The 26,435-nt window shown below is 43.7% G+C and overlaps 1 protein-coding gene across 1 annotated transcript in view; it reads left to right on the top strand.

Annotated features, from left to right (window-relative positions):
• The first annotated feature begins 1,331 nt into the window (after positions 1-1,331).
• BOC (BOC cell adhesion associated, oncogene regulated) overlaps positions 1,332-26,435 on the top strand; it is a 117,093-nt gene continuing 91,989 nt past the window's right edge. Inside the window, exon 1 of the mRNA XM_035000159.1 lies at positions 1,332-1,918. The gene's annotated coding sequence lies outside the window, so the exon portion shown is untranslated. The remainder of the gene's footprint in view (positions 1,919-26,435) is intronic.

Genomic DNA, 26,435 nt, shown 5'->3' with positions numbered 1-26,435 from the left:
ATACCAAGAACATCACCCCAGGGGAAGGGGGATGGTAGGAGGAAGGTAATGCACAGCCTCTGATGGTCTAGACTCAAACTGAACCAGCTGGCATTTGCAAGAGTATGGACCCTCAACACCACCATGCTATACATGGGGAAATACACGAACGAGAGAGAAGTTTGAGTTGGAAATGTGTTCTTGTTTTCGGTCTTTACACACTTGTGACCAATACGGCTACTCATTATCCCCTTGCTTCCTTATTAAGAGAACCTTAAATAAAATTAAGGTTTTAATTAAGGGATGCCCCCGTCCTCTCAGTTAAAGCACTCAGCTTCCCAGAATCCACTGCAACTAGGAGAAGCCACGTGATCCACTTTTGGCCAATGAGACGCAAGCGGGCGTCGCTGGGTCGGGCTTTGGGCAATCACGCCACTCGGGCCTCCTGCCCTTTGCCCTTCCCTGCCTTTCCGGAGGTTCATGCAGATGTCCGGCCGCCACCTTTCACCGTGAGAAGGACGGCTGAATGCCAGAGGTACTGAAGCTTCCTAGATGCTTGGTGATTCCCGGCAAACACTGCACTAGCCCTGGCCTGCCCCCTCTGTACTTTTTATTACGCGAGTCATATCTTGTTTAAGCCGCTGTTTGTTGGCTCTTTGTTACGTGCAGCCAAAGAGAACCCCTAACTGATAGCAATATGAATTCAGTTAAATTCAGCAGTGATTACCTCTGATGTGCTAGGTGTGGGAATACGAAGATGAGAAACCCGTTACCCTCAAAAAATTCACAAACTAGTGCATGAGCGAAAATACGTAAGCAAACCGTTCTAGTGTAGTCGATGTTTTCTAAAATGGAGGTTTGTTTAAAGTATCATGGGAACGGGCGCCTGGGTGGCTCAGTTGGTTGGGCGACTGCCTTCGGCTCAGGTCATGATCCTGGAGTCCTGGGATCGAGTCCCGCATCGGGCTCCCTGCTCAGCGGGGAGCCTGCTTCTCCCTCTGACCCTCCCCCCTCTCACGTGCTCTCTTGTCTCTCTCATTCTCTCTGTCTCAAATAAATAAATAAAAAATCTTTAAAGTGTCATGGGAACAAAGTCATCAATATTAACCAGCAATATATACTGAGGTAAGTTGTGTGGAATTCTAAATTATTCCCCTACCTTATGATACATGTGCGTATATAGGTAAATCTGATGTCCACCGAATATCCACCATTCATATTATTGATACAGTCTGCCAAATTATGTAGTCACAGCTCTTTTACCCTCCCTTGAGTACCACTTTACACTTGTTTATTTTCTCTGGTGGGGTCAGAGGACCTCCGTGTTTCCTAAGTAAATTTCTCAAGCCTTTGTCAATTCCTTATATACAGGAGAAAGCCAAGAAGTCCATGGAAAAATAAACTGAGTCTCAAAGAGCAGTGGCAACAAAGGACAGTTTGAGCGGAAGCACGCCCTGAAGTGAAGGCCAGTGTGCCGTCACCCACTGCAGCCCCTGCTTCAGCAGCTGCTGGCTCTGCCCATCTCTTTACTTTGTGATCCTCTCTCCCTCTGTCCTGCCTAATGACCCATCATACCTCACTGGTCCCCTGCATGGCTCTGTTCGTCCCGCTTTCTCACACCATCTCTCTCTTCCTTGTCCAGTCATTAATAAAAAATAATGAATTTTTAAAACGTTATTTGCTGCATTTCTTGAGAGGATTTTTATCCACGATTTTAGTTTTTGAAGCAGATGATTGGATTGATCTTTTACTAAAACAAAGGTAACTTGCTTAATTTTTTTTTTTTTTTTTTATTGTAGCGATAATGCATTCACCTGGGACAAAATTCAGGAGGCTTGAAAGGATATACATGAAGTATCTCCCTCACGTCTGCCACCTAGTTCGGGCAACCAACACTACCAGCTTTTTGTGTATCCTTGCAGAGCGACTTTATATACAAGTACGTACCTACACCTATTTCCCCACTTTGTTCCATTAAAAGATGGCCAAACTTTTTGGCACCTCTTTTTTTTTTTTCACTTAGTATAGCTTAAAAATTTCTTTCAGCACATGAAAAAGCATTCTCGTTTCTTTTTAGCTAAGAAATGTTCCTTTGCATGAACGTATCATAATTTAGCCCTCTGTTGATGGAACTTTAGCCCTCTGTTTGCAACCTTTATTTTTTAAAATAATGATGCAATAAATGGCATTGTATATGAATCATTTCACAGAAGAGTATATTTTAGGATGAATTCACAGAAGGGCGTCTAATGGTATAAGCACCTGTGATTATGATTAAGTGTTGCAAAATTTCCATTCATAAAAGACACTGTTTCACACTTCCACTTGCAATGTATGGCCAAGCCTATTTCTGTAAACCCTCACCAAGTCAGTTTATCAAACTTTTTGGCCTTTGTCAATTTGATCAGTAAAAAATGGTCTGCCAGTATAGTTTTAATTAGTTCCTCTTATGAATAAGAATTTTCATCTTTCACACATTTCAGAACTGTTTGTATATTCCTTTCTGTTAAATATCTATTAATATTCTTTATTGTTTCTTCTGTTAGGTTGGTAGTTTTTTAGTTGATATTTTCCAAGTTCTTCATTTGCTAGAAAAGTTAAACATTTATCTGTGATATAAGATGCACATTTTCCCCCAGGAGGTCATGTGTCTTTTGATTCTACTTATCAAGTATTTTTACCTTGCGAAGATGTTTAGTTTAGATATAGTCAAACATGTTCATCTTTTCATTTCCGGTTTCTAGGTTTTGTTTCATATTTAGAAAGTCCTTCTGCTAGAAGGGGAGTTTTTTTAATTACCTTCTTATTCGTGCATTATATTGGATGCCAATAAGTTGTTTCTTATGTGGCTGGTACAAGTTAGACAGCGACCAGGAATCAAGCATGGGGTTGGGGGGGAATGAGTGAGAATCTGGACTCCTATCTTCTCTACTTCTAGCGGTATTGCTAGGCAAGGGGGCTTGCACTTACTCTGACATCCACCCCACTTACTTGTCTGCAGTGGGCGAGTGAACATGCCCACAGCTCTGCGGGCTAAGTGTAAGTGAAAGGAGGATGCTGAAATGCTTTGGTGACATGTGTGCATAAACATTTGAATTTCTTCTCTCAGCATGTCACAGCGGCACGTCTTGCTGGACCTCTATATGCTGCCTGTCCACATATGTCAGTGTTACTGTTTGTCCTCAAAGAAAAAGATTCTGGCATGGGAGGTATAGCATAACTTGTTACAGCTAAAAAAAAAAAAAAGATGTGTTATAGAGAGTGCAGGGCTTGGAAGAGAGTCAGTCAGGATGCGCACTCAACTCCTTGGTTGAGCAGGGCTTGAGAGAGAACCAAATTTAGACGTGTGTAACAAGGCACCTATAACGAGCGAGGGCCGTTCTGCCTCTTCCATCCTCCCTCTGCCCCAGTCACAGCCTCCCAGCCTTAAGGGTCCCAGCTCCTTCCTTCAGATGAGGTCATAGTCCCAGATAGGCACCTGAAGTAGGAAAAGCTGCCCTCCTGCGGGATTGGAAAACTTCCACCAGCCAGGAAGGGCAATTCTGAAGATGGCAGCATCCAAATTTTTAGAAGCAACAACCCCTCTCTAAGTGCCCTTACAACACCAGAAGAGCAGAGAAGCTGGCCACATACAAACCCAAACTCCACATATGAATCTCGACTTACTTGTGAGGAGCACCACTCAGGCTTTTTAGATTTATCTTTGATCTTATTTTTAGGGCATTTTGAAACCATGTCCTTCCTACACAAGGTTCTAAACTGAGAGTAGCAGCCAGAAGCCACTGGGTCATACATGGTAGGTCACTCTAAGGATATGAGCCTTGGTCATCAGGTGCTCCCAGGACTTGGGCTGGAGGGAGATGAATGATGGAGCTACTTGGGTCCAGAAGAACAGAGTGATGGGAAGCCACAGAAATCAGAACTAGGAGATTTGGGTGCCAAGAGGCCAGGTCATCTCAAGTCAGTGCCATGGACTGTATCTATGTCGTGGACAGAATCTTGGGGCAGAGTTAGAAATGAGGGCTCAGGGATAGAGTAGGTTTATTATACTCATAGTCACAGCTCTGTGTGAAAGCCAAGATGATACCGGTGTGGAGATGCTTGTCCGCTACTCTGCACCATCACCAGGTGGATATGTAATAAAGTCCTTTAGCATTTGGGGCAGGGCGCCTTGCTGGCTCAGTCAGTGGAGCATACAACTCTTGATCTCGGGGTTGTAAGTTCAAGCCCCACATTGGGTGTAGAGATTACTGAAAAATAAAATCTGTAAAACAAACAAACAAAAAACCCAAAAACCAAAACGCAAACAAAACAAAGACACATTTTGGGGGGACATCTGTTACCACACAGGTGAGATATGGTAAGCTGTACTGGTTTTAAGAGAGCCTCACCTGGTTCTGAGTTGGGTAGGGAAAAGAGGGGATTCATTTGAGTCAGGGACTCAGGATTGATGAGGACAATGCTGCGCCCAAATGGAGAAGCAGCTATATCCAAAGGAATTGTATAGACAGGTCCTTCCATTGTTCCCTGGTTTCAGAGTCAGGTCATTTGAGGACATTTTCTATCTGAAACTATGGCAGTAACTTGAGGCTTAAGTGCAAGTAGAGATCAAGAGTCAGGAGAGAAATGGCTCTAAGCTGTGGACTGGCAGGTGAAGGTAATCAGCATGAAAGGGAAAAGAGTGGCATTCATTGAACTGTTCACTGAATCCTGAGTACCAGATATTATCTAAGGTGCCAGGGATATAGCAGTGAACAAAACAAAGTCCCTGCTCTCATGGGACCTCTCCTATATTCTAGTGGTGGTGACAAACGAGATGATAAATGAGTATATACGTATTTTTAGATACATATTTCTATATTTATGTATCTCTATATATCTTCCCTCCAACCCTGTCTGTCTGTCCCTTTTGCTGGCTCTATTAGTACTTACCCCTACTGCCAGTAGGTAAGTAGCAGAGGGAGGATGCTATTCTGGATGGGGTGGTCATAGAATGCTTCAGTGGTTCTGATGGGACATTTGAGCCGAGCTAGAGTGAAGTGAGGGAGGGAGCAATGTAAGCACAGAGGGAAAAGTGTCTAAGGCAAAGGGCACAGTGAGCCCAGGGACAGTCAGGAATGTGCTGGATGCCACAAGGAGGCCCCTGTGGCTGGAAACAAGGGAGTGAGTGTGGCATCGTAGGGGATAAGATCCCAGGTTGGAGGGAGTGCCTCGTGGTGCAGGCCACATAGGCCTTGCAAGCCATGATAAAGATTTGGGGATTTATTGTGAGTGCGGTGAGAAGCCATTGGCAGATCATCTACTCGTCAGGGTACTGGAGGGTCTGAATTACACTCCCATCACCTGAATGTGATTCTCCAGTGCTGTCCTTACCTCCTAGCCTGGGAAAGATTGTGCCTCCCAAACCCCAATTTTGGGGGGAATGGTTGTGCCCTTCAGCCACCGATTGTGTTCTTCTGGGCTGCAGTGGGGCCTAAAGATGGGGAGAAAGACATAAAGGCTGCAAATCAGAGGCAGCTTGAGTGAAGCCTTCCTCATGTGGACGGTGGTAGCTACAAGCATGGCCTTGTGGGTAGGGGTTGCCTTGACCTTCTACTTGAGCTGCATCTTGCACAAGTGAGTGGCTTTTACTCCAGTGTTCAGAAAGCAATTTCTGCTTCCTAGTTGCTGAATTCTTCCTCCTAAGACCAGGCCTCTGCATAACAGAGCCTAGGAGGACACCTGCTATGTCCATTTTCTTCTGCCTGGAATAAAGTACCAGTAGGCCCTTCACAAGCTTCTTCCTTACATAGGAAGTGAGACATCCCCCGAATTCCCCAGTTAAAGGACAAGCTGTGTCTACAGAGTTTATAGGCTCAGTTGGGAAAACCCTGCACTCCACACAGGGCTCAAATGCATTAGCAGATATGCACCACAAAGGAACTCAGATTCCAGAAGCTGATTTCTTTCACAGGAGCCCTTCCTTGAAGCCTTAGAAAATGTAGGCAGTCTTGTCATTTGTCTGTTGTGTCTGTGTGTGTGTGTGTGTTTGGCTTACAACAGTAGGGTTTATTTCTTGCTCATGCTCACGTCCATTGTGGATGGTTGTAGGTCTGTGCTGTCCTCATTCCGGGACTGAGGCTGAAGGCATAATCCCTGTGTGCAACACACTCCTCCTCCTCAGAATTATCTCCCACTGATGGTTTTTGCAAAACAGGATGGAACGCTGTGCTTTCTTTTGCAGAATTAAGCCATACTGTCTCTCCCAAATCACCATCTCGCTCCTATCTCCCTGTTTTGTTTTTATCATAAAGTTCTTGAACACACACATGTCATTATAATATTGTCAAAGGCTATTTAATGACTTAAGAGAAATACACACATGAAAGAGTGTGTTCAGTCGAGTCATGTGTGTGTTTAAGTAGAGGTAAATATGCATAAATATTTCTACCAAAGTGGTGGCATTGTGGGTGATTTTTATTTTCATCTTTCTCATGTCTATTTTCAATGTAAAAAATCGTTTTAAAAATCCTTACATACCAGCTACCTGAAAATAATGTGAGAAAGTTACCGTCTCAACCTCAGTCTTTGCATCTAACAATTCTTTACGAGCCAGGGCCTTCTGAGTCCTGCCAACAAATCCTCCTTTAAATAGAACATGTGTGTATGGTAAATACTCATGGACTGATCCTCTGACCCACTGACCAACCTCCTTTTGTTAGGCACCTGTGCATGGCTTGGAACCATTCACACACACGAGCACAGATTGGAGGAGATTTCCGAAATGATCTTGCCTGATTGCCCGCTCAGGGCACAGCTCTCCCTGCTGTATCCCTGACTGGGGCTCGTCCAGTCTCGGCTTCATCACTTCCCAGGACGGGGAGCACAGGGGCGGGAGACCGGTTATTGGTGGATAATGGGCTTAGTTAAGAAGGTTCACCCTATGGAGAGGAAGGACCTATCCCCCCAGAACTCCCACCGTCAGATTCTAGCCCCCAGATCTCCGGCACTTCACAGCTTTATGCATCATGGGAAATAAGAGGGGGCCACGCAGTAAAGAATTGAAGTTCTCATTGTCTTTCTGCTGTTTTAAGCATCTCTTTTAGCTCATCTTAGTTTCTCTCCCATGTTGTCTGGCACAACTCAAAGATTTGCCTTCTTCTGTTTCTCCTTTTTCATGTCTGTGATTTCTTTCTCTCCTAGGTGAAACATCATCAGCTTATTTCTCCCCACTTCATCCTGGCCACTTTTCCTCGGCAGCCATCCCCGCGCTTGTATGTCCTACCCTGTACGGAACTGGCTTGCTTTGACATCCCCCTCCTATCTGCATCACCCTTTTCCCTTTCTTCCTTAAAACTTCTTCATCTCTCTTTCCCTTTCAGGGACGTAGAAAACCAGACATTATAGTAATGTACCTCCAAATGTGTCTCAAAAGCAGCACCTAACTATAAAACAAGTTTATGGAAAAACAGATTGTTTTGTTTTTGTTTTTCGATTTTCACAGTGATGATGATTTCAATTTTTTTTTTGCATTTTTATTGTAAAACACACACAACATAAACTTTACCATTTTAAAGTGCATAATTCAGTGACATTAAATACATTCACAGTATTGTGCAACCATCACCACTCTCTAGTTCCAGAACTTTTGCATCACCCCAAATGGAAACTCCATGCCCATTAAGAAGTCCCACCCCATCTTCCCCTCTCCCCGCCTCCGGCAATAACAGAACCATGTCCTGTCACTCTGGGTTTGCCATTTCCGGATATTTCGTGTAATTAAAGTACAGTATGTGGCCTTTTGTGTCTAACTTCTTTAACTCTGCATAATGTTCTCCAGCATGTTTTTACCACAGTTGTAGCACGCATCAGTGCTTTTGATGCATTCATTCAGCATGCATTTGTTTCTTTATAAGATGGGATAATGTTCCACTATGTGAATATACCAGTTTGTTTATCCATTCATCAGTTGATGGATATTTGGGTTGTTTCCATCTTTCAGCAATTGTGAGTAGTGCTGCTGAGAACATTTGTCTACAAGTTTTTGAACTTGAACATATGAACACAAACGCTTTTTTTTTTTTTCCTGAAGTAGTAATTTTTTTCTCCACAACACAGGCTTGTTTGTTTCTTGCTGGAGGCAGGGATGGGTGTACCACTACTTTGCTGATGCCCCAAGCAAAGCTCGGCCTGTCCACCGGCAATGTCCCATCCGTTCTCTGTTCTTGTGCCGCTTGATATTGTTTCCCTGTTTCCCTTCCTCTCGTTTCCCTGCACAAATTTGCACGTGCAACGGTTTGGAATTCATATTGGCAAGCGGATTTCCTCCCTCTTATAGAGGTGTGTGTGTTTTAATAAGTACAATGAATATGTCTAATTCAGAAAGGCATTAGGCCTCAGTTCTCAGCTTCCCCTAACAAGGCCCCTTTCCAACTCAGTTCCAGGAAAGCAGGCTCCAAGAGCTCAAGCCAGGAGAGGCCTTTCCTCAGGCCTCAGCTCATAAAGCCAAGGTGTGTCTGGGCCCCAGGTCTCTGTCAGACTTGGAACTTGAGCCTTCACTTGCTGGCTGCTGTCAGAGTTCAGTGCTCCCTGCCAAGCCCTTGGAAAGCTGGGGGCCACAGAGAAGAGAGAGGCATCAGATTACTGCCTCCAGAAATGCGGGGGCTGCCCTATCTGACATTCCCCATGTACAGGGTCCGCGTGAGCAACCACAGGCATCATCAGCATTTGGGATCACATCACAAAATGCAGTCTGATTCTCTTGCCGCCTCTCAGCGGATGCCGTTGCCCCTTTCCCTTTGCCTCCCCCACCTTTCTCCTGGGTTTGCCTCTCTCCCCCTCTTCCACAGCCCCTGCTTTTCCAGATCAGTTTCTCTGTTGATTTCCCCCAAAGGCTCTCTGGTTCTCTCCTGTCCCTTTGATTTCCTCCCCTCTTTTCATCCTCCAAACTTTTTCTATCCATTCCCTGTCTCCTTGCCTTTCTCGGTGTGTCTTTCGGATCAGTTTCCTTTGACACTGGTCCCAGGCCCACTGCCAAGTTTCAGACCCATTAGCGAGGTGCCTTGCTGACTGAAACACAAATCAAGACTGATCCGATACAATTAGCAGCCGCTCGCACCTCATCTGGAAAGCATTAGCCAGCACTGAGAGTGGAGGGAGGGAAATATTGATGCCAAACAGAACAGATCTCCTATTTGGGAACATGAAAGGATCCTGACCCAGTAGATGTGTAACTGAAAGGAAAAAAAAAAGATACGGAGAGACAAAGGGACCCTCACGAGAAGCAAAGATGAGTGGCCCGTTCACTGACTTTGGGTATCCTTCAGCATCTACGCCAGAGATACAGACTTCCCCACATTTGACTATCATCCAGGGAAAAGGGCTGTCTGTTCCATTTAATCGGATATTTAAACACTTGTGGGACTGTGTACTGTGCTGTGTACTGGGGTACCTTCATACTGCTAGAAATCTAACGGGCTGTAAGAATCACCCGGCAATGAGTTAAAAATGCAGATTCTGATTCACTAGGACCGGGGAGGGGCCTGAGATTCTACTTTTATAACAAGCTGGTGGGTGAACCACCCTCTAACGAAGGGTCCAGGACAGTTCAGCTCCTATAGCTTTGGTCAAATGGCTCGGCTAGAGGCTTCTCCCAGTACCCTTGTCCTCCTTCTTAGCACTCACAGTTATAACTAAGGATAAGTGACGTAATTAGCTGTTTGATGCCTATCTTCCCAACTCAAATGCAAGCTGCCCAAGGGCAGGGACCAGGCCTGTCTGGTTCACCTCTGCATCCCCGGTACTAGCCCAGTGTGTTACATGTAGTAGGTGTTCAATAAACATTTCACAAGTGAATGAACCAGCTCAATCCTCAAGGCCCTCAAAAATCTCTCCTCTTTCAGAGAGCCTTCCTAGTCCAGCAGTCCTTATCTTTATCTGCCTGGTGGCATTCGATAATTTCCCATGTGTTTTAGCCCCTCAGCTACATCATCAGCTGCTTGAAACTGAGACTTTATCTTCTGAGTTTCTGAACTTTTTTTATGCCCTTTGGAGAAACCTCCATCCCCCCAATCCCACCCCATCTTAGTACTGGCTTGTTCCAGTAGGCATTTAATGTTAGTTGATTGAGAGACCCTAGGATGATGCCAATTCCTATTTAGACGACCTCAGTTATAATGCCCAAGGGGTGGCTGAATTTTGGCTGGGCCCAAAGCCAAGGTCTTACATGCCCCAGTGGAAAAACCTTTAATACTACCTAACACATTCATGGGGTGGGAAGGCGGAGACGTTATGTGTACACAAAATCAAGAGATGTAATATTGTGAGGCTCCCAAAGCAATTATAAATCAAGCCGCTGCAGAGGGTTGACTGCACAGCTGTGGCCTTACCTCACTCCTATTTTCTCTGCTGAAAACTCCGGCTCACGTCGCAGGGCTTTTACTTGTAGGGGTGGGGGCTGTTCTTTTCCAGGATTAGGCAGACCCTTTCTCCTGGAAATACAGAAAACTGGCTCACAGCATTCTGCCAGAGATAGAAGAACCTGATTTTGTATGGAATTCATCACACGGCCTAACTATTTTTCAAACATTCAGGGCTCCATGAAACCCATTGTGCTTTTGTCAAGCACTTTCTCCTCATAATCTTAAAACGTGTATATTTTAAGGGACATTTAATGCATGTGTTTTTGATTTATTTACCCTTCAATCATCAAAATATTGTTATGCAAGCCCTGTTTGATGTCTAAGAGACTTTATGAGCATTATTCGGAAGTTTAAAAACCTTGCTTTCAGGGTAAAAAACAGGAAGTTGTGTTTTTCCGAAAAACACGTTGCCTTTAACACAAAAAGATTGGGGGGCCTTTCCAGAATCCTAATTTCACAGGGCTCAGGGTATTTAGAGCCAGGACAGCCCCAGCTCACATCCCTGTCTCTTCAGTGAATCAAAGCATGGCTGCAAGTCCCAGGCTCGGCAGACACAGGCTGCCACACTTGACTGGAATCTGTGACCCTTCCAGTACCCAACGGTGATGAAGCTTAATCTGTCTGGAGACTTCCAAGCATATTTTATAACCAGTACCCCAGATGCACGTTCAATGTGTATTCCTGCAAAATACCTGGCTGTGGCCTGATTATCTTCTTAAGCAGATAAGGCATAAATCTCAGGGTGTTAGAGACAGCTTTTGAAGTTTGAAAGTATTTGGCAAAGAAAATCCACCAGAGTGCAGCTCAAAGATGTAATTCTATGGAGTGGGTTTTCAGTGATCTAACTGATCTCAGGGTGGGACATGAGGCAGGGAATGCAGAATGTCCCATGTGATCTGTTAAGGCCCTGTCCCAAAGTGGCCCTAAAAACTGAAGGCTACCACTTCGGTCTCTGGGTTCTGATACACTTACAGGTGAAGTGGCTGAGGGGGTGAGTTTCAAAGCAATGCTGATGTGCAAATACACAGAGTTTGTGTGTAGTATCTCGTATAAACACAATGAACAATAGAAAATATAGGAAGAGATTCCAGTGGAAGAAAAACTGCAGTGTGCCCAACACAAAGGAGAAACTCAATGAACAGTTCTTGAGTGAGGAGTGACTGCATATTGCAGAGAATAGATATCAGGAAATCTGGATCCATAGCTGTCAACTCAAATAATTTTCTTACCTGTTCCAATGCAGGGAACGTGGAAGTTTGGGCTAACAGGAGAACAGAAGACCGCTGCTGGGCAGGTAGCAGGGGCCTGTGTAAGTGGTAAGAAGCAGAGGCATAGGGAGGCCCACGTTCCCCAGGCCACGTGGCCTGCCTCCCCATCATCCTCCCTCCTCTGCAGCCTTGGAGCCTACCCTACAAGGAGCAGAGCCCTGCCTGGGGAAGGAGTCTCCCAGGAATGATGCTCAGCAGCTGAGTTAACCACTCAGCAGACATCACTGAAGGGCCCGCCATCCGCCAAGTGTGGCACAGCCATCTCAGGCCATAGTGGTGGCAAAAGGTACAACCCCCCCCCCCCCCCAGAGTTCACAGTGTGGCAAAGGCAAGCGGCCAGCTCCCTGCCTGCCCAGAATTCCAGCGAGTGTGAACGGAAACAGCAGGACAGTGGAGAGATGAGCAAGAGATGGAATCAACAGCAATCCCCCCGAACAGATGTGAGGGGCAAAGGAAAAGGCAGCATTAAGAACACCATTAAAGCTTCAGGACTCAGCCTCTCAGAGGATGGTGGTGAGACTAGCAAAACTGGAGATTCTAGGGGAGGAAAGCAGTTGAGAGGGAAGCTGCCAGGGTCAGTTTGAAACCTGCCTGCTAAGTCTGGTGGGACATCTCTCTAAAATGGCACTAAGGAGGCTTTTCTTTGTTCATTTTGGGAGAGAAAATAGCTCCCCAGAAGGTTCACACACAAGCAACAAAAAGGAGAGGAAAACCCTTGTCGAAGGGGCTCCAGTCTTTTTTTTTTTTTAATAAAGGTTTTATTTATTTATTTGACAGAGAGAGACAGCGAGAGAGGGAACACAAGTGGGGGAGCGAGAGAGGGAGAAGCAGGCTTCCCGCTGAGCAGGGAGCCCGATGCGGGGCTCGATCCCAGGACCCCGGGATCATGACTGAGCCGAAGGCAGACGCTTGAAGACTGAGCCACCCAGGAGCCCCTGAGGGGCTCCAGTCTTGACTGGTGTGCCTCCCAGAGACCAGCAGAAACAGTTGGCTGTCTTGGCCTGGGCATGCCTACATCAGAATTAGCACACCAGTCTGTCTCACTTCTGATCACCATAAATGTTCTCAGGATGAAAGAAAAGAGTAATCTCACACCCCATTAAATGGATCAGATACGTGTGCTTCAGTGGGTAGTGGTGAGTCTACATATGGAAAAATGTATTCAGAAATGCCTGACTCCAGCACTTAAATTCCATGGCACACATGGAAGGAATTGAGGAGATAGCCAAACTTACAAATATTCCGCCCACACTGTGTAATATGGTATCCTGATGCAACTGGAAACTGAAGAGGAACATAACATGGTGGGAAAACCTCTTCACAGCTAAACTTGGACACCTTGAACAAGACTACATTTTTTACAGGATTTCTGTATCACTGTGGACTTCACCAGTTCCACAATATTCTGAAGAGTAACCATAGATAGTCACCTCTGGCTATCTAGAATGCTTTGGCAAATTCATTGTTTTGAAGAGCTAAATGTTTCAGAGAGCAAAGCGTTTATCCTTTAAGTGCCCAAACTGTATTTCAATGATTTTGAATGAAATCTTTCCCTAAGCTATATAACTTTTCTTCTTACATGTGAACTTAATTTCACTTGAAGAATGCCAGTTACAAACATGCTATAATAAGAGATGTGCTAGACTACAAGTTTTTTGAGAAATAAGTACATGCAAAAACTGTTACAGTCCGAAGGTCTGTGGTCTATTTAATGTCATCGTACTGATCTTAATTTCCTCACTTTGATAATGGAATGTACTTGTGTAAGATGATATCATTGGTGGAAGCTGGGAGAAGGATACATGGGAGCTATTTTTGCAGCTTTTTGTGAGTCTAAAATCATCCAAAATAGGTGGGGTTTTTTTAAGTACCCTGTGATTCAGTGATCAAATGGTTGAATAGAAAAAGGAAAAAAGGAAGGAGGGAGGGAGAGAAGAAGGAAAGAAGGAAGAAAAGAAAGAGGGACTCAGGATGGTTAGAGATCTAAAAAGCCATATGGGAGAGAGTATGGAGTATCAGAAATGTGGAGGCTTTACGTGCAGGCAGGCTCTGAGGTCGTCCCCCCTTCCTATTTGTGACAGATTTCTTAAACTCTGCGAACCTCCACGTTTACCTTCGTAGTATCAGGGATAAACATACACCCTGCAGAAGGTTGCTGCGAGGATCAAATTAAACCACATGCCCAATACACCCAACAGATGATCCATCACCCAGTGGGTACTCAGTAAATTACCCTACTCGAAGTGTTTCATAATGCGTGGTTTTAATTCTCTGTCTTGTTTCTATAGTTCTGGTTACCAATCATCGGGATTCAGCTCTCACACTTCAGTGCTCTCTGCCTGCTTCCCTGTTTAGTTGGCAGCTCCGCATCTGCTGTTAGCTTGATATAGTTCTACATTCAGTATTAAACAGGCTCAAAACGAGAACCTCATCTGAGAATAAAGTATTTTGTTTCAGCCCACAGACATTAATTTTATCTGCTCAGAAAACTTTTTTTTTTTGACTTTCTAGTTTGGGGCTGAGTTCCAGATGAATGAAGTCATGATATTAATAGTAATAAATAGCCACCATTTATTGATCATTATAATGCTAACTATGCTAAGCATTTTACATACATTATCTCATTTAATTCTCACCACTACTCTCTGAGTAGTCACTACACTGGAGATTGAGAATTTCATTCCTTGTCCAAGGCACCAGAGTTCATTGTCTGCAGAGCTGACATCACAAGACCTGGCTGACTCGAGAGCCCAGGCTCCTGTCACAGAGGATATGGTAACAGCTTCTTATTCCTTCATGGCCATCAAAAGTACTTTTAAATGGCCCGGTCCTTAGAGTGGACATTGGCCCCTTTGGTGAAGAAGGTAAGGTGGAGTAAGAAGAAGGGAGGAAAAGAAATTAGTAACCAAGAATCTAGCTCTTTAAAAACCTTGAAAAGATAGCAGTACTGGAAACAGCGCTGTTTTATACTGTAGATCCTTAATAAGTGTGTGTTGAGTGTCTCAGTAAAACAAAACAAAACAAAAAACAGGGTTTCCCCAAACTGCCTAAAGAAAGAGAACTTTCGGGCGCCTGGGTGGCTCAGTTGGTTAAGCGACTGCCTTCGGCTCAGGTCATGATCCTGGAGTCCCGGGATCGAGTCCCGCATCGGGCTCCCTGCTCGGCGGGGAGTCTGCTTCTCCCTCTGACCCTCCCCCCCTCTCATGTGCTCTCTCTCATTCTCTCTCTCTCAAATAAATAAATAAAATCTTAAAAAAAAAAAAAAAGAAAGAAAGAGAACTTTCTCAGAGAAGTTTTCTTCCTTCTATACCCTGAGACCCTCTCACCTCCTGTGCTGAAGCTCCCTCAGCTACCTCCTCCTGCATCACACAGCCAGCCAGGAAGCATCTCTCCCAGAACATGAAGCTGTAGGATTTGAATTACATAATCTCTCTCTCTCTCTCTCTCTCTCTCTCTCTCTCTCTCGGCAATCTCTTAGGAATTGTCTACTATTCATTTTGAAGACTTCTTGTGTTCGGTGACGGGACATCTGAAGAAATGCTAATGATCTCACCAGACATCTGTAGGTGTTCTTTGCTCATGAGCTTAAGCCCACAATGGGAGCCATGCTGGTACACACAAAAGGAGAATAAGAAGGGAGAGCATTTGGGCTAAGAGGCATAGCATGGAGAAAATATGTCTATTCTGTAAGGGAGCAGAGACCAGAAGCCAGCCAGGTTGCAGACCTAACCAGCTGTAAAGTCAGAGGAGTCCTCAAACAGAAAATGTTGCTGGGCCTTGGCACATATTTTGCAATGGGTTGTGGTGTGAGGGATGTTTGGAACAACTGTAAACAGGAACTGCTGTGTCCTTATTAGGATTAATCACTTCTCTAGGCAGAGAAGCGGCTGTTGATGCTGTGCTTGTGACCCCCTTCCTCTCTCCAGGCCCCAGCCTATCCTCCCCATTGCTCCTGTAAGAACAGATTGAGGCTGTACTCTATGATGGCTCCTGGAGATTGCTGCTCAGCCGGGCCCAAGAAAAGAAAAAGCCAGAGATTCCATCTGGCTGGGTCTACCTTGATCCCAGCTGCTCACAAGAGCTGTTTATCCCCACCAACACTGAGCCTAGTGTAGCCCTCCTCCCTACAGGGTGGCCTGAAGCGCTGTCCAGCAGGCCTGGCAAATTTTGTCAAAGCCAGAACACTGGGCAGGACTTCAGGGGGTGGGTCTGGGTGCTCAGCAGCCTGGATTTGGAGAGGCAAAGAGCTCCACGGATGGTAGAGGTTTATGAAAAGAGCAGATTGGTGCCACAGCTTCCTTGATGGGAAGTGCGTATAATCTGTCAGGCCTCAATGCCAGACGTCATTGCCCAGGGGTCACTTTGACCGAGTATCACCTGTACTTAGGTAGTTAAAAGTACAGGCTGTGGCAACAGACAATATGGGTCAAAATTCTGGCTCTGCCTCTTTTTAGACGCATGTTACTGGGGATTAAAGTAAGACTTGGCAAGGAGCTGAGTGAGAGGAAACAAAGAGCCTTTTAGAAGTCTAGGCATAGGCCAAACTGCCTCAGAGGAGGTGAAGGTCGTTTACAAAAAATTGAGATTAAGGAGACTGAGCAGATTTAAAGATGAATATGAAGTCAGTTTTTCACATTTTGAGTTTCAAGAGCTACTGAAATAATCAAATGAAATTGCCACATAGGAAGGACCAAAAAATGAAATGGAGTTTAGGAGAGAGGTTAGAAGTAGATTCTCTTCATCATTGAACCTTGCACGACCCTACTTTACCTCGTATATTTTGCCTTTAACAATATAATGAACACTATGAACCTATAATGCAATTAACCATTACCAGTAACCCACACCTACTCAGGTACAGGCGCACATCCATGTCCCATGCTTCCACCTCGGAGGAAACCGTGATCTGGAATCCTGTCTATAATTCCTTTGCTTTGTTTTCTGTTTTATATATATATTCTTGTCTAAAAAATAAATTGATTGTGCTTGTTTCTGAACTTTTTATAGAGAGGTAATACTATGATGTCTGTTGGAACTTGCTTTTGTCACTCAACCTTATGTCACTAAGATTCAAACATGTTACCTGTAGCTGAGTATCATTAAGTTTCACTACTATATAACATTCCATCGTGTGAAAATTCAGTTTCTATTATCCATTGTCATGAGTGGTTTCTAGGGTGTTTTGTGGGGGTTTTTTTTGTTTTTTTGGGGGGGGTTGTTTTTTTTGCTACTCTGAACAGTGAGCTATGAACATTTTCTTATGTGTCTCCTGATATATATGTGTTAAGAATTACTGTTGGACATATACCTAGCAGTGGAATTGCTGGGTCATACAGCATACAGATGTTCAACTCTTCGAGATAATGCCAAAGTATTTTTCAAAGTAGTAGTACTAATGAGATGAAGATTTGAGAGGTATCATCACGGCAACAATTAGTCATAGAAGCAGATGAGTTTGTCCAGGGAGATAGTGTAAAGCAAGAGAAAAAAAAAAGACGATTGAGGTCTGATTCATAGAAACATGTACATTCAAGTATGTACAGGAGGAAGAGGAGCCAGACAAGGAAACAGAAATGGATGGTCAGAGGGGAGGGAGCACAACCAGGAAAGAAGAGAATCAAGCACTCCAAAAGAGAAGAGTTCCTTAAAGACTGGGTAACCAACATCAAAGAATGCTGCAGAGATGAGAAGGATAAAGGTAAAGAAAGGGTCAGTGATCTTTAAGAAAGTTCTTGGTGGCTTTGTTGACTGCTGAGGGTCGATGCCAGATTTCAAGAGATTTATGGGTAAGCGTGGGGTAGGTGGTAGAGAAAAATACTGTCATTATAAATACAACTTGGACAGGTTTGAGAGTTAGTTGAGGAGTAGATGTAGGAAGTTAGAGGAGACAGCAGAGCTGAAACATGATTTTTAATTTGTTATTTTTTTAAGGACGGGGAAGACTTGACATGTTCACAGATTCAGAAGTAGAAGCCAACAGAAAGGAAGAGGTTGAAGAAGTAAGAGCTTCATTGTAAAGTCTTTTAAGGATTGGGAGAGGATAGAATCTAAAACACAAGTTTGTTCTTACCAACTCCATTTCTCTGAGAGAGGGAAGATTTTTATACATCAAAAATTATTGCCGGCATGGCAACTAACATTTTTTGAGTGCGCCATGTAAAAGATCCTTTCCTAAGCACATATTATCTATCTCATTTAATTCTTAGGACAGTTCTATGGCGTGGGTACTTTTTATCATCTCTATTATAATTTCCATTTTCCAGAAGAGGAAACCAAAGCTTAGCTACATGACTAGACCAGGCAAGCTGATTGAGGCCACGTGCTCTGAATTATTACGCACACACTGAGAATTAGGAAAGTGGAACAAGCTTATGTGAGGTGGCAAAAGCTTAGGGCTGAAGGAAATCAGAGATGTAAGAAGAATGGAAGAGGCTCGGACTAGGCACCATTGGTAATATGATAAGGAATTGGGGGAAGAGGAAAGAGAAGTGAACATATGGGGCTCCTACTATGTTTCAGCCTAAGTGCTAGGCCCTTTACATACATTGACTTATTTCAGTAGAAGTAAATAAAAAGATAACTAAGAAGTAGCAAGGGCCCAGTGGGGATTAGAAAGCATCCAAGTGTAATGGAATTACACAGTCTGGATTTTCTCCAGTATGCTCAAATGCCAGGAGCAGGAATATGAAGACCATGCAGTTGAGCAAGGGTTGGAGATATACATTGTGGAAGCCAAAAGGCAAGAGGGTGGATGAGGCCAAAGAGAATCACTTCCTGACCAATGTGGCGGTCCTCTGGGGGAGAAAGACAAATAAGGTTGTGGGGGCAGAGGAACCGAAACGGGGCAAGATCAAGGGACTCAAGCTCACAAAGGGGGACAGAGCCAGTTCAGCATTGGCGTGAGTGGGAGAGAGGTGGGAAAGAGAGAGCTTTAGGCACAGGGACTTTCCTGGTTTGGGATCTTAGAGATTGAGCAGCTGAGTGCCGAGCAGTTTGCAGTGTGGTCACTGGGGTGGGGCTGACAGAGAAGAGAATGTAGATGAAGGCCACTGACTGAGAAACCAGAAAGTTAGGCTATACGTAGCACTTTTCAGTTTACGTTATTTTATAATCTTCATAACCACCATTGCAGTAGGTGCTACTAGAAACATTATGTTGATGACCAAACTGAGGCTCCCCTAACTGGGAAGAAGTGCTGGGATTTGAATTGAATATTCTGTGCCTGCACCCCCCACTCACCATTCAAGGCTCAGTTCAGATGTCATCTGTTAAAACTGAGCCAGGTGCCCTTCTGGAATGCCATGAATCTTTCTATTACTTTGTATCGTAATTGCTCATTTATCTGTCTCTCATTAGTATATAGGAAGATGACTGTGTCTTTATTTCCAGGGCCTGGCACCATTTCTCGTCCAGAATGGGCTCAGTAAAAGTCTATGGAATTAATGTGTTTGAAAACAATAGACTGGGCCCAAAGACATACCAAGTCAGGAGTCTCCATTTCCAACATTTGGACTTCAAGTCCTGATAAGTTTGGAGGCCACCAGAAACAACTCTGGTTTATCCTACCTCCATCACTCCCCTCCTCACCCTAGCCCAACCCCAAAAGAAAGTAGAAAGGGTATTCCCCCTCCCCGAAACCCCCTCCTCTACCTGCTCACCACAGCCTTGCTTCATTCCACATTCTTCACACCAACCTTTCCTTTTGCACCCCCCAGCTCCTCCCCTCAAATGCCTCCCCCTCTGCTACGTGCACACACACACACACACACACACACACCCATGTCATTCCATCCCCAGATGAGCATCTCTGCTTGCTCTCTCTCTGGCCACAGCTCCTTGCTTTCCCAGACTGAGAGAAGAGAAAGCCTGTTTTCAGTTAAGCTTTGGTCACACACAGATGCCTTTTCCATTACTCTTGTTTTTCCTCTTGAAGTGTAACATTTCTAATTAACTCTCCACAGGGGAGGAGGCCCTGCATTAATCACCTCCACGTGAGGGGGGTAGGGTCCTTGGAGGCCGGGCCCCGGTTGCCTACAGCTAACCCCAGAGCAGGCTGCAACAGGAGCTTCCTTGGCTTTGGGGTAGGGATGATGACCCTGCGGACACAGTTTGAGGGCATGTTGCCAGTTTGTCCACCTCTGTGGCTAAGGTCTGTGAAATGGCCACTCTTCCAAGCTCCTTTACTGACCTTCTGACAGCCTGAAGACAGCAAGTTAACCTTGTCTGTGTGAGGACATGGAATTTATCTTGGTCTATCTTAGAACCTAGGGGAAGAGTTAGAAAACAAGGACCATAATGGACTTGTGAAAATCAAAAAGATCTCCTCATAGATCTCTACTTTGGTGCATACCTCTGAAGCACAATTTCCCCCACAAATTATAGTAGGGTCTAACTGAAAATGTTAAGGGGTCCATTCTGTCCCCTATGGAGAGTTTATATCACTGCCCATGTGATACAAGAAAATACACAATGTTGCTTGGAAATCTGGATGCTGAGCAGTTGACTTAGCTCAATCATTAGACCCCATGGATTAGCCACACACAGAAGAAATTCAAATTTGGGCCTCAAGAAAATGAAAGACACATTTCGTATATTCTAAAGGTTGGTCACCGTTGTAAAAACTGCAAGTGCTTAACTTGTGAATGTCAAGCATTGGTTGTGATAAGTCCTTGGTGTGAGTTTTATGAAATACAGTAGGCCAGGAGTTGTGCTGGGAGCTTGGCAGCCACTGCGAAGTTTGCCAGGTGGGTAATCGCCATGATTTTGGGTGGGACCCGGACCACCATGGGGAAACACTGTTGGTGCAGAAGGCCTGGATTCTGCCTCTTTGCCTGGTTGGTGCTGCCCTTCAGGAATCCTTGATACTGGATGTCATGGGCTGGAGATTCACCTGATTGATTCTGGGGCTGGGAAAAGGAATTGAGGCAATACCCTGTCAGCAGCAGGAAGAACAAAAGCAGTGGGAAGTGGGGTGTGGGAACAGCAGGCAGAGAGGAGGAATTGGTTTGACTGGAGGGACTGGAGAGTCTTGTCAGATTTGAGGCCCAGAGAACTCTGACAAGTGAAGGACACACGCTGTTTCTAATTGTTAGTTAAGTAGGCTTGATTACACCCTGAAAGCACTGGGCCCTCCCAGGGACCTGGGTCCAATTATCTAAGCGCCCATCTACCTAGAAGAGAAGTGGCATCTGGCTCTGATTCCCGGCCTGACTTCTCTTGCTCTCCAGACACTTAGCCTCTTTCTGACATGAATTTAAAGGAATACAGGTGGTAGAGGAGGCCCTGGGTATTGACATACACCGCCTAGAAATATGTCACTCTTTTATATTTTACATCTGCCTTAAGTTGGATCACCAGCAACTTACTCCTCTCGACAGTTCACCCCGCAACAGTGTCTACACAATGAGATGCTAATTTTGTCCCAGCTTTATTGAGATGTAATTGACATATAACATTGTGTAAGTTTAAAGTGTACAGTGTAGTAGTTTGATCTATGTATATTTTGTGAAGTGATTACCAAGATGAGGTTAGTTAAGGCTATTCATCACCTCACATGTTACATTTGTGTGTGTTTGAGAACATTTAAGATTTACTCTCTCAGAAGCTTTCAAGTAGACAATACAACATTGGTAACTATAGTCGTCATGCTGAGATCCGCAGGACTTACTCATCTTCTGACTGGGGTTTGGACCTTTTGACCATCTTCACACATTCCTCCTCCATCACCCCCACCCCTATGCCCAGGCAACCATCAATCTACTCTGCTTCTATGACTTCAGTTTCTTTAGTTTCCCATGTGAGATTATACACTATTTGTCTCTCTCTGACTTATTTCATTCAGCATAATGCCTTTAAGGTTCATCATCCATGTTATCTTAAATGGCAGGATTTCCTTCTTTTTATGGCTGAATAATATTCCAGCGTGTATGTGTGTGTATCCCATTTTCTCCATTCATCTGTAGATAGACACAGGGTGTTTCCATGTCTTGGCTACTGTGAATAATGGTGCTATGAACAGAGGCATGAAGATATCTCTTCAAGATAATGATTTCATTTCCTTCATTTTTTTAAAGATTTTATTTATTTATTTGAGAGAGAGAGAGAGGGAGAGAAAGAGAGAGAGAGAACATGAGCAGGGACAGGGGCAGAGGGAGAAGCAGACTCCCCACTGAGCAGGGAAGCCCAATGTGGGGCTCGATCCCAGGATCCTGAGATCATGACCTGAGCCAAAGGCAGCCACTGAACTGAGTCACCCAGGTGCCCCCCCCCTTTTTTCTTTCTTTTTTCTTTTTTCATTTCCTTCAGATATATACCTAGAAGTAGGATTGCTGGATCATCTGGTAGTTCTATTTTTAATTTTTTAAGCTTCCATACTGTTTTCCAGAGTGGCTGCACCAATTTACATTCCCACCAACAGTGTACAAGGATTCCCTTTTCTCCAGATCTTCACCAACACTTGTTATCTCTTGTCTTTTTGATAATAGCCATTCTGACAGGTGTGGGGGGTGATATCTCATTGTGGTTTTGATTTGCATGAGTTGATGATTAGTGATGTTGAGTACCTTTTCATGTACCTGTTGGCCATTTGTATATCTTCTTTGGAAAAATGTTCAGGTTCTTTGCCCATTGTAAAAATCAGATTTTTGTGTGGTTTTTGTTTTTTGTTCTTTTTAGCTGTTGAGTTGTATGACTTCCTTATACATTTTGGATATTAACCCCTTATCAGATATGTGATTTGGAAATATTCTCTCCTATTCTGTAGGTTGCCTTTTCATTTTGTTGATAGTTTTCTGTCCTGAGTAGAAAGAAGCTCTTGAGTTTGATATAGTCCCACTTGCTTATTTTTGTTTTGGATACTTGTGCTTTTGGTGTCATAGCCAAAAAAATGATTGCCAAGACCAATGTCAAGGAGCTTTTTCTCTCTGTGCTAGGATTTTTATGGTCTCAGGTCTTATATTTAAGTCTTTAATCCATCTCAAGTTAATTTGTGTGAGTGGTGTAAAATAAGAATCCAGTTTCATTCTTTTGTATGTGGATTATTTTAAGGATATAGAGGTGATTTGGGCAATACACAGTGCATATTCATTGTGTTCAGATCACAGGAATGGGCACTTTGGAGACAAAATTAAAAAATACATTCTTAGATGTTGGGGTACAAACTTTCCAAATGAAAAGACCGAATTCACCCATGTGGAAAATATAACTAGATGCTTAAACATGGAGACTAGTTGGGGAGGGGATCTGGATCTTCTTTTGATATGCTAGTTAGAGAAAGGTTCTCTGAAATGATACACTTTAAGCAAAGACCTAAAGAACAAAAAAGAGCCTGCCTTCGAAAGAACAGGTAGAAATTCTTTCCAGGAGAGAAACCAGAATGTGCAAAGTTCCTGAGACTAGAAGGAGTTTGTTCAAGGAACTGAAAGACCACCATGACTAAAGCTTGTTTTCCAAAATATAATGAGATAATATCACATATAAAATTTTGTTTACTGCATTTTCACTTAATATAAAAATGCATCTCCTATTTTTTAAAATATAGTTTTAATGACTTATTCTATTCTATAAATGTAATATAATATGCATAACTATACCCTTCAAAAAATAATGTTTCCAACTTTTTGCTTTTACAAATAATGGCAGCATAGGCAGCTTTATACATAAATACATAAATATGCATATATACCTAAATATTTGCCTGAACTTTTTACTTTTCTTTAGGATAAATTGCCAGCAGTGGAACAACTATTTGGTGGATAAACATTTCAAAACCAAATTTCTCTCCAGAAAGTTTGCCTATACACTCTTTCATCAGCAGTATATGGAGTCCATTCCAGAGGCAGAATAATTTGAGCAGGATTTTAAAATGTTCACTATTAAATAGAAATCCTCTGTTGTTAACTTTAAATTACCAAGAAATGTTAGGATAGAAGTTGCTTCAAAATACATAAACTTGGGGTGCCCGGGTGGCTCAGTTGGTTAAGCGTCTGCCTTTGGTTCAGGTCATGATCCCAGGGTTCTGGGATCGAACCCGCATTGGGCTCCCTGCTCAGCAGGGAGTCTGCTTCTCCCTCTGCCCCTACTCACCACCCCCTTCTTGCTCTCTCTCTCTCAAATAAATAAAATCTTTTTAAAAAGTACACTCAAATATATGTAAAAATCTGTATAAGATAAAAGTGGTATCTCAAATCAATACATGGCTTTGGGGAAATTGTTTATTTGGAAAAAAAAAAAATGATCTCCTTACCTCATACCATATATTGAAATACATTCCCTGTGGATTCAAGAGGCAAACATAAACAAAAAAGGTAAGCCATAAAAAAACTGTAAGAAAATAAAATGTGTATTTATTTCATAGGGGAGGAAAAGCAAAAAAGGCAAGAGAGAAAACAGAAAGGAAATAATTAGTGGATCTAATTGCATACAGATTCAAAACTCTTCTATTTTGAAAGTCCTATCAACATAAGTTCATCCTCTGAGAATAAAATAGGTACACTAGGAGGTTTCTGAACAGAAACAGTTATGTAGTGAGTGCTTGCCAGGCAGTGGCTAAGTACTTAATTTGCCTTTTATCATTTAATCCTGCAAGGTGGATACTATTACAATCAGCCCCTGGCTCAGAGGTGCTGGGGTCAGCAGCCGGAAGTTGGGCTGAATGAGGTGCTATCAGTCAAACACCTGTCAACTCACCCAGAACATTTACTGACCTCCAGACTCTGCTCACTCTCCCTTTGCAAAGCTTCTTCGGACATAAGCCTGGCCTGCCTGGCAGTCACCTGCCCATCGATGGCAGCAGAATAGCACATTGTGATCTCATTTGTCCCGAGGCCAAAGACTGCTGTTTTTGGGACACTGGCCCCCTCTGACTTTCTCTTCTACTGTCTAAGCCAATCCAGGAAAAGTCACCATAGAAAAAGAAAATATTATTAGAGCTTGTATCACAGACCTAGGGATCGTCTCCACTGAGCTGAGACAGAAAACTAATATGTTTATCAGGAAAGATTACACTTGTCGGCAAAGAGTCTCTTTCCGACTATAGGATAAACAGAGGGAGTCGCTGGCTGCCGTCTGGGCTGGTCCCTTCTCAGGGCGTTTGCACGGAGCTGGTAGTATGTGTTGCTCAGTCTACCTCCGGAGAAAACAGGCTGCTGACTTCATCCGGCTTCTAGTCCTGCTCCAGAGAGGCCCAGACTCTCAGTCACAGGCATTGTTTTATTATAAGATGATATTCAAGGATGATTGAGGGGATAGAATGAAGTGATTTCTCAGAAAAGATTTAAAAGGCTAAATATGTATAGTATAATTAAACAATGACTAACACTGGCCCCTCTGCTCCCTGGGAACTCTGTTGGGCCAAAGCCTTGTTTAGGCTGGCCTACAGGCCAGTGATCAGGAGATGGCTCACCCCCACGTGGCCTCCATCCGTCCATCAGCTGCCTTGTCCCCACTTACTTGTAGAAAGAGCACGAACCCAGACCTGGGTTCAAGTCCTGATGCCAATTATTAACTGTGTGGTCTTTAGCAAAATCCTTGACCTAAAACTTGATTCCTAATCTTAGTGTCATTATCTGTAAAATGGGGATAATATTTTCTACCTGTTGGAAATGTTTCAAGGATTAGTGATAATAAGGTATTCAATAAATATTATTAACTTATTTTCAGAATAAAGCTTATCTCCCCAGTTCTATTTTTCCCGACTTCTCTCTGTCCCTCTTTCAGTTTCTTAATAATAAAGAAAATTATCAAAGTAATGACTGTACATGGTTGAAAAAACAAGTAATATTAAAGAGACGCTGATAAAAAGTACCAGTCACTTCTCCCACCCCTCCCAAACCTAGCCTTGCTCTACAGAAGGAACTATTGAATATTTTCTTCTGTTAGTTATTTCCATATCTACAATAATATGCTTATATCACCTTTCTCTCCCCTTTTTTAAGTAAAATGTGCACATGGTAAAAAAAATCCAGACGTACAAAGAACCATCTGCGGCTTTCATGAAAACATCTTTCAGATGTCTGAGTTATTGACCAAGGGTCCCAAGTGCCATGCTCTGAAATCCATATCCATGTACAGAGGCTGCAATTTAAGTATAGCAGGGATACAAATGCAGGCCCATTCTTGGCAGAAGTGGGACTCCTCAGAAAGGCAGCTTTCATCCAAGAACTGCCTATCAGCTTTGCTGAAACTTCCTTAGACTGCACCTCATCTAAGATTTTTCTTGCCTAACCTTCCTTCCTTCACAGACCTGCACCGTATCTGCCAGCCTTCTCTGGCTCCCTCCATATTTTCCCTCACAGATGTTCCCTAATAAATCTCTTGCACACCTAATCCTATCTTAGCATCTGCTCCTCAGATGACCTAAATTAACATAGTGGGACCAGAAGTGATCCAAGAATAGGGACAGTAAATAGGATTCTGAGGCTGACTCCTTCAATGACCAGTGGGCAAGAGGACACCATCATAAGTGACGTGGTTGGCACAGATGATCACACAGTGGTGGTCCAGTTGCTGAAGATTTCACAGGAGGTGAAAATGTCTCCATGTGGAGAGATGCCATGGCCGGTGGGATGGGTCAGGTATTTGAACTCTACAAAGACAGTGGATCTCTAGTTACTACAAAGATGTATTGACTCCCTGCAGAGGCTAATGAGAAATGGGGCCATTAGTAAGCGGGTAAGGACGACATGAGAGGCCTCTTTGGTAACTTACAAAGATACAGCTAAGGGTAGAATGAACAAAAGCCAAATCTCATAGTTAAAGTTGCAGAGCTCCAGCAACATTGGAGTGCTCA

This window comes from Mirounga leonina, unplaced genomic scaffold (genome assembly GCF_011800145.1).
Source record: "Mirounga leonina isolate KUSES-001 unplaced genomic scaffold, KU_Mleo_1.0 Mir_115, whole genome shotgun sequence".
NCBI classification, from domain to species: Eukaryota; Metazoa; Chordata; class Mammalia; order Carnivora; family Phocidae; genus Mirounga; species Mirounga leonina.
This window is presented reverse-complemented; position numbering and strand designations above follow the sequence as displayed.